Source organism: Bubalus bubalis, chromosome 21, assembly GCF_019923935.1.
Source record: "Bubalus bubalis isolate 160015118507 breed Murrah chromosome 21, NDDB_SH_1, whole genome shotgun sequence".
Lineage (NCBI taxonomy): Eukaryota > Metazoa > Chordata > Mammalia > Artiodactyla > Bovidae > Bubalus > Bubalus bubalis.
This window is the reverse complement of record NC_059177.1, coordinates 24,197,313-24,211,683: the sequence shown is the minus strand read 5'-3', so window position 1 is coordinate 24,211,683 and position 14,371 is coordinate 24,197,313. Positions and strand designations below refer to the sequence as shown.

Genomic DNA, 14,371 nt, shown 5'->3' with positions numbered 1-14,371 from the left:
CACACAGCACCTACTAGAACACCTAGTGTAAAATAGAGGGGCGAGGAGTTGAAGGAAAGGATGAAAACAAAATATCTAAATTTGAAATTCAGAAACACTGTTAAGGGATTTTGTCCAAAATCTTCATAGAACTTTGAAAATTGCTTCAATTTGTAGTCTCCTTGGGAGAATGTGACAGTTTGCTTTATTCTTTTTTTTTTTTCCCCTCTGATATTTAGTTTTGAGTAAAAAATACCTCTTTTCCTCTGAACATGTTAAAAGCATGCATGAATACATAGGAATATTTCCCTAGAGAATTACTGGCCAGGCATTTTTGTCATATATTTTTACTTAAAAACATATATTTTTTTATTTTTAATTGACTAGGTGCAGAAAAATAATCAGCCTAAAAATAATTACAAGTCGTGTTTCTGTCAGGAACACAAAAGCCTTCAACATGAGCAGAAACAATTCATTTTAACTATTTATTTGCCATGGAATATATCTGCATTATCAACATTCCTATTTTGCAAAAGTACCACTATTAGAGAAACACACCGCAGGAGGAGGAGGGAAAAGCTAACAATTTCTTTCCAAGTTTAAGCAATCAAGAAATCTGGGGGAAAAAACAACAAAATCTCCTTTCCTTAGCATTGATTGCAGCAGCAAGGAAAGCCACAGAATTTTAAGTGGTGAAAATTTTGACCACAACAATGCCCACTACCATGTCTGAATTTGCCCACTTCCTGAATCAGAATTAAAAACAAAAACAAAACAAACAAACAAAAGTGTGTGAACTAACAAGGCAGCTGCATATATTGGTAGGATTTGGGTGTTTGCTTACTACAGTAGTTTAAAAATAGTTTTCCAGTTAACATCTTTTCCACGTAATGGACATGTCAGGGTAGGTTTACATGATTGTGTAAATGGTCAGAAGTTGTTTATGTAGCTCTGAACTGCTGAGAGTGCAGCAAAGCCCCTGGGGCTTTTTCCCTGGGAGAGGAACCCGGGCTCTCTTGGGATTGCTGGGAATGCAATCCAGATGAGTTCAGGCCGGCTGGCTTTCCTCTGCCTGTCAGACTCTCTTTGCACAGGGTTCTTGAGACGCTAGGCATTGCTGCCAATCTCTACGGTTACCCTGAGGTTTGGAGTTGGGGCGAAGAGAGCCATTTCTGCGAGAAAACAGTAGATGCATACTACAGAATGCCCATGGTAACGTCATTGTCTAAGGCACATGTTTTTGAATAACAAAGCTTTCAATGTGCCCACACACACCGCAAATTGATCCTTGTGCCTATTTCATCACAACTGTTTCCTCTCCAATACACACAATCCGGCTCGAAAGCCCGCTTGGATGGGTGAGACTCCAGGTCGGTTACACTGCCGGTCTGGCCACTGTCCTCCTCCTGAGGACAGGTAGGATAAACCTTCCCAAAGCCCCTTCTTCAGGCTTCAGAAGTTTAATACCGGTCTCCGCCCCCACCCCACCCCGCCCCAATCCTTCTGAACTCGGCAACTCTCAGACCCAGAGCAAAAAGTGTGTCCCTGGCCAGGGAGCCTTAACGAGACCCTGCGTCTCCCGGAGGCCAGAGGTTTGGGTACCCGGGCAGGTCGCGCCTCCTTGAACCCCCATACTCGGGTTGCAAAAGAAGGCGGCATCGAGTCGGTTTATTTCCCGTCGCTAAGCAGCATATCCTCTTCACGCCGGCACGGGCATCGGCTTGATGGTTCATCGGGCGACCAGGATTCAGGCTAGGCACCCTGTCACAGCTCTGCTCCCGGGCACCGGGGCCCTTCTCCCGCGGGCAGGGCCGGCAGGTGCAGCGCCGGGACGCGCGCCTCCTCCGGCCGCGCACTGAGCATGCCCAGTCCCCTGCGCGCCTCCCCCCGCCCCCCCGCACCCCCGCGTCTTCCTCACGCGTCTCCCCCTCCTCTGGGGCTGGAGAGCCGGCAGCCTGAATTCCGCGGCGCCGGGTTTTTTGAGCAGCCGCGAGCGTGAGGAGGGAGGGGAGCGCGGCACTAGGCAGAGCACTGGGTTCAACACCGGGATTGGTCGCAAGTAGGAAGCTTTCGCCACTACTCTGGGACCCTCGGTCTGTGCCGGCGCCGCACCCGAAGCTGAGGCGAGAGCCGCGCTCAGGTGCTCAGGTAAGTGCAGCGCGCGAGCTGCCCGGGTCCCTCTCCAGCCTGGGTGCGTGCTGCCCTGGGCACCTCGAATTCGGAGAAAGAGCACGGGTCTCGGAGGCTGCCCAGTGAAGAGGGGGTTCTTCGGGGGCGTCCCCTCCCGCAGGGCTGGACAGGGGCTATGGGCCGAACCGCCGTGGGCCCGGTCACCCTGCGGGGTCGGGGCACCCGGCACCGTGCGCCCTGAACCCGGGAGGAGCCCGGGCACCGACGCCACCACGCAGTCACCTCACGGCAACCCTTGTTTTTAGTCAGAAAATAAGTTTTTTGCGCCGGAAGGCTGCCCGGAAAGAGGGAACCTAGAGACGGTAATGCTTCAGGAACCCTTAAAATCAGCTCCTGCAACTGGTTTCAGGCTGTCGTCCCCTTTCCGCGCGCCTTCGCTGCTGGCGCGCGGTTCTCGGCGGGAGAGTTTCCCTCAGATGCTCCCCGGGGCTCCGAGCGCCCAGCTGCAGCCGCAGTGGAGGAAGGCGAACTTGGGCTGAGATGTGAAGGGACTTGGGACTGAAAAGGCAAGATCCCGTAGCCGCGGTTGAAGAAGTCTTGTTAGAAAGGACATTGGGTTTTTTTTGGGGGGGGGGGTTGGGGGGGCCACTGTGCGCCAGACTCAGTGTTGAGCACTGGAACGAACCACATCCACCGGGTCCCCGCTGTTGTGGAACCTAGCTGATGTACCCAGACTCTGCGGGAGCTTGTGGGTGAGGCGTTCATTTACCTGCAACTTCAGGGGGATTCGCAGTTCCTTTTGAAAGGCGAAGGCAACCCCCTGTTTTCTTCCCCGGAGCCAGACATCAGCGAGATGTGCGCCGGGCACCCTGCAGACACCAGCCGGCTCGGCTCTCCTTTTGAAACGGAGGGCTCGAGCCCTGCGTGCATTTCTTTTCCTTGTGCTTCGCGAATATATTTCATTGCTTATGAAAGATGTGGAGGTGAGGTTTAGGAGGACGTGGGCTCTTGAATCTCTCAGAACCAGTCAGGGCGTCTGATACATGAAAACATTTTGCAGCACAGCGGAGCTCCTACAAGGAGAAGGCTTCGCTCAACGCGAAGCTTAGGAGGTTGGTGGTTGGCTGGGGTCTCCAGATTTGGAGCGAAGAGGCTTGTAGGGGTGGTCTTAGGGCGAGTCAGTGTGGCAGCTCACCCTGGGTGGGTGGTCTGCGTTGGACGTGTGGGTGAATCTTGGGTTGTGTTGAAGGGTTGTTTGCATAGAGGAGCTCCTGGGAGGAATGCTAGGCTCCCGGAACTTTTTCTAGTTTTCTTACTGGAATCAACATAGAGGCGTCAGAATAACAGCGTCCTTTAATTGCATGGGAAGCTCCTGCAGTTTACTGTGAAGTGGATATTTCATGTAATAATTCCATTTTTGTTTGGAATGTACATTTATTTTGTGCTTTCAAGTTTATGGTTTAAGTCCTTTAGTCCAGCTGATTAGGAAGTTTTTTTTTTTTTTTTTTCTCTGCCTCTGCCCAAGTGAGTGGAAAAGAATGTTGTGTCATGGGGGTAGACACCTTGAGATAGTTTTGATGGCTTAATGAGAAAACTCACGTTTCACCCATAACTTTATTCTTCCTGCCTTGTGTGAATCAACACAAGAGGTGATGAAAGTATAAGATTGCTGCTAAAGATCAAAAGTAAAGTTCCATGGGGATATTATTTTTTTTTGCCACCTAAAAAATTGCTATTGATTTTGTTTATTTGTTTAAACTGGCTTCAGCTGCTCTGGCTTGATGAGGTGGGATCATGATGGTAAGCCTCTTATTTATCAGAGTGGACCCTCCAAGTTTGCTGGTTAGCATGAAAAACTGACCTTTTAAAATTAGGGGCTGAGATGGTAGGAGGAGTGACCTGTTGTTTAAGGGTGCAGATCAGAGCCACTTGGAAATTACAAAGAAAGCAGGTTTCCTTGTTTGCAGCCTTTTTATAAACACTTTTCACTTCCTTTAACCTGGAGGAATTTTTCTCCTCCAATCAGTTTGTTGCCCCCTTCCCTAGTCATTTCGTATTGGTAGGTTATATGATAGGAACAGCAAAATATTTCTTAGATGAATGACACAGTTTCTCAATCAGCAAAGTAGACTGCATTGTACAGTAAAAATATGTGCAGTGGCATCGGTGCATTCACTAACATAAAAAAATAAATAACTGGGATGTCTGTGGCCAAAATAAATGTGGGTTTAGAAAATACATTATGCTAGTTGATATTTTTCCGGTAAAAATTAAAGATCTTTTTAAAAAAAGAGTGAACAGAGAACAAGCTTTTCAAATAATGTTGACTTAAAAAAAAAAATCATCCACTTATTTTGCTTAGTTCCTTCTCTTTTTTATTCAGAAGTAGGTTTTAGGATTATTTTTTTCCCACTAAGCACTTTATCTTTTAACTATAGTCTCTCTTTTTTTTTTTTTTATCTGAAAGGTACACAGGACATCTGTTACATCAATTTAGGTCTTATAAAATGAAGGTAACCTGGATAAGTAAACTTCTAAGCAGAAGACTCCCCTTTATAGTTCTGACTTTTCCCCTCAAGTTTGTATGGGCATGATTTTAATGCATTGGACTCTTCTTTGTTTTCTTTGAAGACATAGACATAATATACATTTGTTTCAGTCTTTTTTTAAATCCAAATAATTTAATCTTCTATGAAAACATGCTTTTATATGATTTTAATTAATCTGTTTCATAGGGTAAGTGAAAGATGTCTGTATACACAGATATGGAGAGTCTTATTGTCATTTTCCATAGCCCAGTGTATTAAGTCTGGTGAAGGAAACCAGCTTTATTAACTTAGACCTATTGGTCTTCATATTTTTTGATTATGTACTGTCAGAGGATGTTTGACCATAGATCACTAGTTATTTATACATTTCACACATAATACTGTTATGTTGACCTACTGCTTATAAAACATACCCAGAAAGAAACCAAAGGATGAAGAAAGTAAAAAATTAGGAAACAGTTGTTCAGATATTCTTTTTCTGTATCCCAGTGGATTGCTTTGCACAGCCCCTAGGGTGTATGCTTTGGAGATCACTGCTGGTCTGGGATTGTTTCACCTTTTCTCCTTGTCTGTACCTCTGTCATTCATCATCAGTGATACTGCGGCCAGTTGCAGAACTGATAGGAACGTGGACCTCCTGTAACAGGTGAATTAGGAACCTTGTTTCCCTGCCATGGACTCACATGTGGATGAAATGAGGCATAAGAGACAAATGTGACCTAGGGGTCATCCTAGATCTCCCAAATTAGATATACAGATAAAAAAAGATGAAGTCTTAGTTCAAAGACTAAAGTTCTAGTGGTTAGAAAGTGAGGAAACTAAGGAATGAATGAGTGAAGGAAGGAAGAATCCTTTTTGTGTTGTGGCATTTATTGTGTAGAGGGTGGAAAGCCCATTTACTGTGGAGCAGATTAACCTGGACCTAAATGTAGCCTTTCCACTTATTGCAGTCATGATATTGGACAAGACAATTGAATAACTTCTGTGAACCTCTGTTTCCTTAGCTATAAAATTGGGATGACATTTATTTCAATGCACCATGGTAGGTATTATACACAGGAATATAGATAAAGAGCTTGGCTTTATTAAATTGGGTAGATTATGAATGATAACAATGAAACAAAGTGTACAGCTTTAGATGAAACAAATGTATTTCTCATTCATATAAAGTTTCAAAATGGGTGATCCTGGCAGCATTCCTCCAAGATGTGATAGGAAGATCCAGCCTTAATATGTTCTGTGTCCCTGCCATCTTCAGCATGCTCATCTGTGTTCATCTGTAGGAAGGAGAAAGACTTGCAGGATGTTAACTGCCCAGACGTGGAAGTCATACATATAGCTTTTGCTTTCATTCCGTTGGCCAGAACTCAGTTATATATGTATGTATCTTACTCTAAGGGAGTCTGGGAAATGTAGTTTAGCTATGTTTTCAGGAAGACATAAAAGGTTTGGGGGAACAGCCATCATTGTCTGGCCTCCTGTGATTGCCTGTGATATTTCCCCATGTTCAATGAATGTTACTTCTCTCTTCCCCTTCTCCCTTCCCCCGCCCAACTTCTGGTTTTCTGGCAGAAAAACTGGAATAGATATAAGAAAATGATAGAGACAGCTTACACAGATAGTGTGTATTATTTTTGAGGTCCTTTGCTAAGGTGCTCCCCATAGGGATTATTGTTTTGTCTATTGTATAGTTGAGGAAAACTAGGCTTAGATAAATTAAATCATTTGCCTGGCATAGCCAGCAAGTGACAGAGCTGGGATTTGAACCACATTGTCTGACTCTATAATTGCTTCTCCTGGAAGCTTCACTATTTTTGTTGTTGTTGTTGTTCTTGCTGCAGTGCTTTTCTTATTGTAGCCATTGGACCAACTTTCCTTTTTGTCTGTATAAAAAAGGTGCAGGAAAATTTAAAAAATCCTAATGAAGTTAAAAGACTGCATCTAATTGAAGATATACTGAAGCAGAATTATATATGACATTGGTTTATTTTGAATACCTACCAGTATCAGGAGCAGATAGTTAAAGGAGGACCCCCCCCATCCCCCATTACAGTGCTTTTTCACTTCTGATAAAAAATTCTAGGATCTGTTTAACCTTTCTTTTAAGCTTTCATTTTGGAAATCCTGGCCTATCACTTTTATGCTGCAGTGTGTGAAGATAAATTCCTGTTCATTTCTTAGCCTAAGCAAATATCCCTATTGATAAGTTCACAACTGAAACATCCTCTCCTACCCTTACCTTTGAGCAAAGGCATTACTGTTCATTAACATCCCCAACTCCCCGAAAGTCTCCTCCTGTTGATTCAGCTTTCCAAAAGTGTTTCAGTATTTCCTGCATGACTGAAAGAACCTCTGTCTCTTATCCTAGAATCCTCTAAACAAAATGCGTCCTCTTGTCATTTTCGTTCTGTTGTCCCACTTATTTTAGAGACTCTGCTTCATCTCTTCTTTCCTATGCAATTGTCTTTTGTCTTTTACAGAACTATCTAGTACACTTACGGCTTCCAGTGGAAATGTGAGGTGGTCATAATGAGAGTGAAATATTTTGCCAGGAGAATTCATTTGTCCACATTATAGACTCATTTTTTCTTCTTGTTCAGTGTGTATTTGTATCATCTTCACAATTAATTAATGAGAAGCCACCCATCTTCTCACCATACAAGGAGGTAGATATACTGTAAACTTATTAATCAACTGTTTCTCAAAAGCCTGTGTTCATTTCCTTCTCATGGTCCCTGAACCTCTTGTCCTAAGAAATTTGATTTATTTTGCTTTTTTCCCCTAAATTTTTCTCCCTTCCAATTCTCCTCACATCCATGCCATCTGTGTGTGTGTGTGTGTATGTGTGTGTATGTGTGTGTTTCAAGGCCCCTCTTGTGATTTAATGGGGTTAGTGAGATGGAGAGGTTTAAACTTGCTTTTGTGCCCACATGGATTGTAGCCCAGCAGGCTCTTCTGTCCATGGGATTTCCCAGGCAAGAATACTGGAGTGGGTTGCCATTTCCTCCTCCTGGGGAACTTCCTGACACAGTGATTGAACCAGCATCTCGTGCATTGGTAAGCATATTTTTTGGATTCTTTACCACTAAGCCAGCAGGGAAGCCTAGCTTACTATCATGTTTTCAGACTCCCAAAGAGCTGAGTCCCAAAGGGACTTGTGAAAAGCTAATTCTAGCTTCTGTGTCAGATAAACTAAATTTTCAGTGACTTGAAAAGTCTTTATACTTCTTTGTCATGTTCAGGACTCACAGCATAGGAGTGGCTTTCCTTGGAGTCATTCAGAGAATCGGGTTCCTTGCCCTTGTGTGGCTTTGTCCTTTCCTGAGTCCTCTTGGTTCAGAAAAGGTATATGGCATGTGAGGAGAAAAATGTCCTGGAAGGTTTGAGACAAGCTTATTTTAGGCCCAACCTGGGAGTGGTTATCATGGCCCCTGCCCACATTCCACTGGGCAGAGCTCCGTCACTTGGCCATTCCTTGTTACAAGGGAAGCTGAGGAGTAGAGTCACACTGAGTGCCCAGGAGGAAAGAAAACATGTCTGAAAACATGTTTAGAAACATGTTTGCCAAATAACTAGGCAGTCTCTGTCACAGCTTTCCAGTGAATGAATGTGGATATGGAGAACCAGCCAGTTCTCATATCCCCCTCTGTAGATGTGCAAAAAGGAGTGTGTGTGTGTTAACCTTGGCCTCTGTTACTGTCCTTTTCTTTGTCTTTGTTAGTTTTAAGACTTTATTTATTTATTTTGTGTCTTTTTTTTTACTGAAATATAATTGCTTTACAAATCAGCTATATATTTACATATATACTCTCCCTCCTTGACCTGCCTCCCACCGTCTGCCCATGCCACCCACCTAGGTCATCACAGAGCACTGAACTGAGCTTCCTGTGTTTTGTAGAGTCTGTCTTACAGAGTGAAGTAAGAACGAGAAAAGCAAATATCGCATATTAAAGTATATATGTGAAATGTAGAAAAATGGTACCGAAGAACCAATATCTGGGGCAGAAATAGAGACAGCAACATAGAGAATGGATATGTGTGGACACAGTGGGAGAAGGAGTGGGTGGGATGAATTGGGAGATTAGGACTGACATAAATACACTGCCATGTGTAAAATAGATCAGTGGGAAGCTGCTGTAAAGACTTTATGTTTTATTTTTCTTTTTTTGTATTAGTTTTGCCATACATCATCATGAATCCACCACAGGTGTACATGTGTTCCCCATCCTGAACCCCCCTCCCACCTCCCTCCCCATCCCATCCCTCTGGGTCATCCCAGTGCACCAGCCTGAGCACCCTGTATCATGCATCAAACCTGGACTGGTGATCTGTTTCACATATAATAATATACATGTTTCAATGCCATTCTCCCAAATCATCCCACCCTCGCCCTCTCCCACAGAGTCCAAAAGACTGTTCTATACATCTGTGTCTCTTTTGCTGTCTCGCATACAGGGTTATCGTTACCATCTTTCTAAATTTCATATATATGCATTAGTATACTGTATTGGTGTTTTTCTTTCTGGCTTACTTCACTCTGTATAATAGGCTCCAGTTTCATCCACCTCATTAGAACTGATTCAAAGACTTTATTTTTTAAAACATTTTTAGGTTTAAAACAAAGTTGAAAGAGACATACAGTGATTCCCATATACCCCCTACTGGAGCACATGCATAGCCTCTTCCATTATCAATGCCATTCACCAGAATGGTGCTTTTTTGAAACCAAGGATAAACCTACATTAACACATCATTATCACCCAAAGTTCTTAGTTTACCTTAGGGTCCCCTCTTGGTACATTCTGTGGGTTTGGGTAGAAGTATAATGACATATATCCATCATTATAATATCATACACAGTATTTTCACTGCCCTAAGAATTCTCTGTTCTCTGGCTGTTTATTTTTTCCCTTGGATCTTCCACCCCTAGAAAACACTGATCTTTTTAATTGTCTCCATAGTTTTACCTTCTCCGAAATGTCACATAGTTGGAATCATACATTTGTAGCCTTTTCTGGTAGATCTCTCTCACTTAATAATATGCATTTAATTTGTGTTCCTCCATGTCTTTTCATGGCCAGCAAGCTCATGTCTTGTTAGTACTGGATAATATTTTATTGTCTGGTACTAGCCCATTCTTAGTGCAAAAGGTCTGGGTGAACTCCATTTCCTTCTTAAGGACTGGAACATGCTCTTTTACTTAAGGAAGAGCCCTGGCTCTCTGTGTCCACAGTAATTGCTTCCAGAATAGGCATTGGGCCTGGTGAGAACCAGTGAGGAGGATGGAGATGTTTTCTAGCTTCTTAGTGACTCCAGCTGGGCTCCATGCATGCCCTGAACCAGTCCCTGTGAACAAGGAGACCAGAACCAGGGGCAGGTCTGTCTGCCACTGCTCCAGCTGTCTTGCTACCAGGGAAGAAAGCCTCGGGCAAGTGGCAGTCATCACATGTCACTTGAGAATGAAAACCAGAGGCAAGACGGAGAGAAACTCAGTCCTCTTATACTGCCTGAGACGATTCATCCAGCTATGTCTCATGTGAGTTTGCCTTCTGATTTTTTAGCTCTTGGAATTCATAAATTACAGTTTGACTTTAGCTAGTTCCGGATCAATTTCTATCACTTGCAGTCAATACTAATTTATTGGATCAAGGAGGCAAGGGACAAAAATCCAGGAATGGAATGTTAGGAAAGTGTGTGTGTGTGTGTTTCTGAGCTCATCATATGTGTCACTTTAGTTATGAGCCTAACAACAATTGCACTCCCTCATAATAAATCAGACTTCCAGTCAAGAATCACTTGGCAGTATCCTACCAGGCACAGATATTCGTCACTAAATCATTAAGCCAAGCTCTCATTTCTTCAAAGTCTGTCTCTTTGTAGAGCTGTGAAGGGAGTTGGAAGAAAAATCATGTCCTCAGGCTTGATTCTCTCTTCTGAGACTTACTGTGGTCCTTCCTACGTGATGTTCTTTTTTGCCGATCATATTTCTCCATTGTTTCCCCCTTTAAAGCGCACAGCCTCAGCCGTCCCAGTCTAGTCATCCAGCCTGGACCTTGTCATGTGTTTTTTTATCCTCACCTTTGTTTACACTGCCTCTCAGTCTACCTCTGCTGTCTTTTCTTACCATGTTTATTGTACTTTGCATAATGCTTAACTCAAATGTCCCTCTCTTAAGCTTGTTTCCATACTGCTGAGGAGTAAACGATGACTCCCTTCCCTGTACATACGAACTCCTGTTGTATTTATTTTCCCCATTCCACTTCTATAATACCTGTCATGAAAGTAACCAACCAGTTATCATAAGACTGAGGGGTTCCCAAGATGCTGTACATTATCGTTTAAATCAGGAAAGTCTTGGTCAATTGGGACAAGTTCCTTCACGTGTCACTCAGTACCATGTGAGTTTCTTTATTCTATTTTATTCTATTTTTTAACTTTACAATATTGTATACTCAGCCATTAAAAAGAATACATTTGAATCAGTTCTAAAGAGGTGGATGAAACTGGAGCCTATTATACAGAGTGAAGTAAGCCATGTGAGTTTCTTGAGAGGATAAGACTTTGGAGTTTGAAGACTAATTTCTTAGCAGTTCTAAATCCATTTTTGTACTAGCTGTATTATTTGGTGTGATAGCAAATTACCTACTTTCTAGGTTTCTGCTTCATCAGCTATATGATGGGATAATATTTGTTTTGTAGAGTTTGTCAGATAATTAAGTGACATGGTAAATTAAATCACTCAGTTTATTGATGGACATATCTAGAAATTTGGGTTGTTCCTAAAGGTGCAGGAGTTGATGAACATTATGTGGAGTACAGCTTGCAAAGTACTTAACACTTGTAACTAGCGCTTTGAAAAGCCTAGTAAGCTTCTGGTAAACAGTTGTCAGAGCTTCTCAGGTGGCTCAGTGGTAAAGAATCCGCCTACCAATGCAGGAGACACAGGAGACGTAGGCTCGATCCCTGAGTCGGGAAGTAGGAAATGGCAACCCATTCCAATATTCTTATCTGGAAAATTCCATGGACAGAGGAGCCTGGTGGGCTATAGTCTGTGGGGTTACAAAGTGTTGGGCATGACAGTACAAGGGAACACACACATACATACACACACACCCAGAGTTTTGTTTAGTTTTTAAATTGGCTAATCTTACTTGTATTGAAGTATCTCTTGCATAAAACATGATAGGCAACAAAAGTACAATTAAACTCAGATAATATGTGTTCATTAACAGAGCATTAATGATCTTACAGGTGTTTGGGATAAAGGGAGAAATAAGTCAGTGAGAGTGATTAGGAAATATTTGAGAAAGAACTTCTGGTGTTTGAAACTTGAAAAAGCAAGAGTTGGCTGCAAGGTTCATTTGTTTTCTTTTTCTTGTCAGAGGTTTATTTTTCTTTCATATTTAAAGCCAGGATCAATAGTTTTCATGGTTTGGAAAGTGAAAATATTTTCCATGTTTAGGCAGGGTCAGTTTCAGCTCATAATACTTAAAACCCTTATTTTTTTTTTCCATTAATTAAATAAAGGTTGAGCATTTCTGGGAAAAACACTTTGGTTCATGAGAAAGTAAGGGTTAGGAGGGCAGCACTCCTGATTCCATAATTAATTTGAGGTTCTAAAAAAATGCATCCAGGACTCCTCTGTTTTTACTACACTAAAATGACCCTTCTACCTTTGGGCTAAACTTTTGTCTAGAAAATATTTTGCACTTAGCAGAGCTGTACTCATAAAACCTTGACAATTTATGTTGCCTGTGACTTTTAGGTTTGTCATGGAAATGTCCAGTGAGGACCGGTGTCAGCCAGTGTGCTTATGCTGACATGGGTGCAATTTGAAGAAGAAAGTCAAACAATAAAAAAAATAAATGGCATGATTCAAATCCCCGAGTAAGTTTTATAGGGCTTGATTCTAGACACATTGCCATCATTTTGAGTTGCACAAATGTATATTGTCATCTGTATTATGATTGCTCTTCAACTACCAAATACAAATATGAATATTTTTGTCTTTAGTGACTCATTTGAGTAGCTTTTAGCTAGCTATTGATTCTAGATTTCTTGCAGATTAGCAAATTAATTGGGAGTGTAGACAGTACTTTTACTATATTTAATTAGGTGAATGACATTCTTAAAGAGAGAATATTTTCTTAAGTCATGTTTCTAATTCCTTGTAAAAATTACAGCAAAAACGTGGTTAAGTGGAATTCTTGGAATTTAATAAATGAGGTTCCCTGGTGACTCAAATGGTAAAGGATCTGCATGCAATGCAAGAAACCTGGGCTTGATCCCTGGGTCAGGAAGATCCCCTGGAGAAGGGAATGGCTCCCCACTCCAATATTCTTGCCTGGAGAATCCCATGGACAGAGGAGCCTGGCAGGCTGCAGTCCATGGGGTCTCAAAGAGTCTGACACGACCGAGCCACTAACACTTTCACTTTTCACAAATAACAGTTTGCTTTAATCTACCAATGCTGCTGCTAAGTCGCTTCAGTCGTGTCCGACTCTGTGTGACCCCATAGACGGCAGGCCACCAGGCTCCCCCGTCCCTGAGATTCTCCAGGTAAGAACACTGGAGTGGGTTGCCATTTCCTTCTCCAATGCATGAAAGTGAAAAGTGAAAGTGAAGTCGCTCAGTCATGCCCGAGTCGTAGCGACCCATGGACGGCAGCCCACCAGGCTCCTCCGTCCATGGGATTTTCCAGGCAAGAGTACTGGAGTGGGGTGCCATCGCCTTCTCCGAATCTACCAATAGTGGTTTTTAAAAGGTGGAAATCCAGGTCAACTATATTACTGGTCAACTAAATAGGTGGCTAAGTATGATTTACTTCTTGATGACACGGATCACTGTGCTGAACATAGTCTAGTAGTTTAGGACAGTGATTCACTTTTGAATCAGACCCACCTGGATTTCTTCTGTCACCAGCTGTGTGATCTTGAGCATGTTCTTAACCCTTATAAAATAGTTTTTAAAATCTGCAAAATGAAGTAGATCATGCCTACCTTGTAGAGATGCTGTGAACATTAAATGATGTGAGTTTAATACTTTAGCAGGTGTGCACAATACTTTCTAAGCACTAAGCAAACTTGCCCTGTTCTATACTATAATCTTGGCAGTTTATACAGAACGTAGTACACACAGCTGCTTTCTGTTTGTTGAGACAACGAATGTTAGACTGGATTGCGCAACAGGATCCCATCAGGGACTGGTGAAACATCAGACCCTATGCCGAGTGGCCTCTGTCTGCTTTCTGCTGCTTTTCAGATGCTCATATATTATATGTTTCCTTGCTTTGGTGAACTACCCATTTCTATGTGCTGTTTCTTCTCACTTGTCTCCTGGAAAAAACAAAAACAAATTTACAAGCCATTCAGACTATATTTAGTAATTTAAATAGTTCTGAATGAGGCTGTGAGGGGCCTTCCATACCCCTTGTTTTGTGAGAGACCAGGAGCTCGGAGAAGGCAATGGCACCCCACTCCAGTACTCCTGTCTGGAAAATCCCATGGATGGAGGAGCCTGGTGGGCTGCAGTCCATGGGGTCGTGAAGAGTCGGACACTACTGAGCGACTTCACTTTCACTTTCGCTTTTCACTTTCATACATTGGAAAAGGAAATGGCAACCCACTCCAGTGTTCTTGCTTGGAGAATCCCAGGGATGGGGGAGCCTGGTGGGCTGCCGTCTATGGGGTCGCACAAAGTCGGACACGACTGAA

At 42.7% G+C, this 14,371-nt stretch overlaps 1 protein-coding gene across 3 annotated transcripts in view; it reads left to right on the top strand.

Annotated features, from left to right (window-relative positions):
- Positions 1 to 1,897: 1,897 nt before the first annotated feature.
- The window catches only part of CNTN4 (contactin 4), a 1,023,537-nt gene continuing 1,011,063 nt past the window's right edge, over positions 1,898 to 14,371 (top strand). For all 3 annotated transcript variants that reach the window (XM_025272522.3, XM_025272516.3, XM_025272517.3), the window contains exon 1: positions 1,898 to 2,127. The gene's annotated coding sequence lies outside the window, so the exon portion shown is untranslated. The remainder of the gene's footprint in view (positions 2,128 to 14,371) is intronic.